Source organism: Bison bison, unplaced genomic scaffold, assembly GCF_000754665.1.
Source record: "Bison bison bison isolate TAMUID 2011002044 unplaced genomic scaffold, Bison_UMD1.0 scf7180017864341, whole genome shotgun sequence".
Classification (NCBI taxonomy): Eukaryota; Metazoa; Chordata; class Mammalia; order Artiodactyla; family Bovidae; genus Bison; species Bison bison.
In genome coordinates this window covers 5347669-5351159 of record NW_011494913.1, presented here as the reverse complement: position 1 = coordinate 5351159, position 3491 = coordinate 5347669, and the positions used below count along the sequence as shown (strand labels likewise).

At 57.5% G+C, this 3491-nt stretch overlaps 1 protein-coding gene across 2 annotated transcripts in view; it reads left to right on the top strand.

Annotated features, from left to right (window-relative positions):
• Positions 1–713: 713 nt before the first annotated feature.
• ARHGAP22 (Rho GTPase activating protein 22) overlaps positions 714–3491 on the top strand; it is a 182082-nt gene continuing 179304 nt past the window's right edge. Inside the window, exon 1 of one of the 2 annotated variants that reach the window (XM_010854412.1) lies at positions 714–811. The gene's annotated coding sequence lies outside the window, so the exon portion shown is untranslated. Of the gene's footprint in view, positions 812–1256; positions 1345–3491 lie in introns of those variants that run through there. The other variant, XM_010854411.1, reaches the window with a different exon arrangement.

The following is a 3491-nucleotide window of genomic DNA, read 5'->3' as shown; positions in this document are numbered from 1 at the left end:
CACAGAGAAGGCCCGGTCTGCTGCTTTCCAGCTGAGTCCCCCTAGAAAGGCCAAGAGCAGGACATTACATCTTGATCCTCAGGATCCCTGAGCTCTGGCCCTGGCTCAGGTTATGGGCCTCCTTACCTGTGCCAGCAGTGTGTCTCCACCATGGCCCACCCTGCCCCACTCCCAGCAGTCCCCAAGGGCTGGCAAGAGGTTATCGCAGTGATTAGGGTGAGTGATCATCCGCCTTGGCCATCGTCCCCTCCCTGAGCCTGGAATGATGGAGCCTCCACCCCAGCCCCTGCTCTGCCCAGATGCCGAATCAGGCACCAGTCCATGGTCAGCTCCCCCTGCCTTGGTCAGGGAGGACAAGAGTGAGGGGCCACTCTGAGTCCACTCTCAGCAAAAGGGGCTCTTTGCGGACCAGAGCCCCACTGGGAGGCAGGAGACTGAGGGCCACCTGCCTACTTCCCTCCTTAGCCTTGATTTTCAAAAGCTTTGCAATCAGCTGCAGACCTTGGTTTCAAGTCTCAGAGAAGCAATCTGTCACCTTGGGAAATGGACCGAATGTTTCTGACCTGCTTCCCAATCCACAGACTGGGGAGATCTGGGTGATGCTGGAACTTTGAAAAGTGGCCCAGCTCCTCCCTCTGCAACCTGCGGGCTCCTCCCCTGCTAATGACTTCTCCAGCCCCGACTTCCTCCCCTCACTCCAGACAGAACTGGATCAGCTGTGCGCAATTCAGCTGCTCTGCTCGGAGGAAGCCTGCACAGGAAGCCCCAGGAAGCCCGCATACCCTGCGAGCCGCCCCTGGCCCCCGGAAAGGTGAGGCTGCAGATGAGGGTGGGGCGAATTGACGTTGGCTGGTCCAGAGGCCGGAGGGATGCACAGATGGGGCTGCGAGGGAGAGGTCCAGGGGCGTGGGAAGCAGTGCACGAGGGTGCCCACCAGGGGGCGCGCTGCACCAAGTCAAACCCCAGGCTCGCCACTGCGAGCCGCCCTGCCCCATCCTTTCCTGGCAGAGGTCAGCCGCACCCGCGGAATATTTCCTGAGCCGAGGCTGCGGCAGCCTCTTAGCAGGCCAAGGACGGCCGTCAGCGCACCATCCCCAGAGGCCCTGAGGAGCCGGGGAGCCTGGATCCGACTGACGATGTTCGTCCTGGGCAGCTTCCTCCTGGTCCTGCCCGCCTCCCCTGCCCGCTGGTCACATGGCGTCTGGGGGCAGGGCCAAGGCCACGGAGGGCCTCCGGGGTGACGAGAGGGGGCAGGGAGCCGGCGCTTCCCCCGGGCAGTGCCTTAAAAAGAGGGCACTCCCAACAGGTTCTGGGAAATGGAGGCGTCCAGCTCCCCGGTATCAGGTGAGCAGACCCTGGCCTGGCACCACCGAGCAGCTTTCCTGGAAACCTGGGCCAGCCCCTCGCCTTCTGGGCCCAGATGTCCTCCCGGTGATGGGTGTCATGTACCCTGTGCTCACACCCGCTGGCAGCAGGGAACCCGCTGGGAGATGAATGAGGAACCATAGGGTGAAGACATGGGGAGGCCAGTCCAGGACCATGAAGGATGGGAGGGCAGGGAATGCAAGAGCAATCTGGGTTTGAATCCCCACACCTTCACCGTGTTAAACTCTGTGACTCACAGAGGGGTGGCTCACAACCCCACTGGAACATTCACCTCTGGGTGCTGTCAAGTTAATGTGTTTGGTCTGTAGGCGCTGCCTACTAAGTGCTAGCTGTCGCTTTTAGTAATGCCTGTGGGTGAGGTGATGCCCAGGTACCGGGCACAGTGGCCTGGATCCAGGAAGACCCGGTGCTCCCAGACCCGCCCCTACAGGGAGCCTGTTGGCTATGTGGCCAGTGCCAGCCAGAGCTGCTCCTGGCTGAGACATCCCCCAGCTGGCTCTCCAGGACTGTTCTTCAGGGCACAGTGCCACAGGCAGGGGAGCTGTGCCCCTTCTGTGCTGAGCTTAACTGGGCTGTCGCCTGCCCTGGAACACAGCTGCCAAGAAAGGTAGGTGAGGGGCAGGCAAGGGCTGGGGTGGGTGGTTAGAGAGCAGTCTCTTGCCCCTCTCCCCCAGCTGGAGAGCAGAACCCACCATACCAGCCCTTCCACCACATTTTCCTCAAAGCAGATGCCCCTGGGCCTTGTCATTTCGCTGCAGGCTGGGGTCAGTGAAGGTCACGCCTCCAACCAGAACCCTCGTGATGCAAATCATGCCCCCCACACTCATACACGTATGCATTCCCCCCTGGTGCAAGTGGGCAGTGGGGGCAGGGCGCCTGGCACAGGTAGGACAGAGGCCCCGCTGCCGTCTCCCAGGGAGGACTCTGTTCTGAGACGGCAGAGCTGAGATTGGGGCATAGACTTGGCCAGGAGAAAGGGCAGGGGTTGGGAAAGGTAAGAAGGGCCATCAACACGTCCAAGAGGAAGAACTAACGTTATTACACACACACACTCACACTCACACTCACACAGGGGTCAGCCTCATTTACCTTACCCTTAGAGCACCCTGCAGGGGACACTGTATTTTTAGAGCCCTTCTCCCCTCTTCTTGATCACAGTGCCCTGGCATCTCTTTTAGCATCTTCCTCTACTCTGGACCAGCCCAGATGCATTGTGCAAGCCAGCGTCGCCCAGCAGATGAGAGCAGGTTGCTTTAGGCAATCAATGCACCACTTTCCACAACCATCAGGATTGTTTCAGGGATGGATTGTTTGCCCAGTCAAGGTCGTAAGGGAAGAGATGTTTGAAGAAATAGAGAGGGAGAGCTTCCCAGCACTTCTAAGAGACTCACTAGGGGATATATTTCTTCTTCCTGCTACACGTGAAGGAGGAAGAATTAACTCCTGAAGTTGGTGTCCAGCAATTTTTTTTCTCATCAATAACCTTTTATTGGTTACGTGCTGAAATTATATTTTGTATAAGTACCGCGCGCTAACCGATTGTGCCACTGGAGCTCCTGTAATTATATTTTGAAGAAAAAGTAAAGTGAAAGTGTTAGCTACTCAGTCATGTTTGACTCTTTGCGATCCGATGGACTACAGCACACCAGGCCTCCCTGTCCATCACCAACTCCCGGAGCTTGCTCAAAGTCATGTCCATCGAGTCAGTGATGCCGTCAAACCATCTCATCCTCTGTCATCCCCTTCTCCTTCTGCCTTCAGTCTTTCCCAGTATCAGGGACTTTTCCAATGAGTCAGTCCTTCTCATCAGGTAGCCACAGTATTGGAGCTTCAACTTTAGCCATCAGTTCAGTTCAGTTCCTCAGTCGTGTCCGACTCTTCGTGACCCCATGAATCGCAGCACGCCAGGCCTCCCTGTCCATCACCAACTCCCGGAGTTCACTCAGACTCACGTCCATCGAGTCAGTGATGCCATCCAGGCATCTCATCCTCTGTCGTCCCCTTCTCCTCCTGCCCCCAATCCCTCCCAGCATCAGAGTCTTTTCCAATGAGTCAACTCTTCGCATGAGGTGGCCAAAGTACTGGAGTTTCAGCTTCAGCATCAT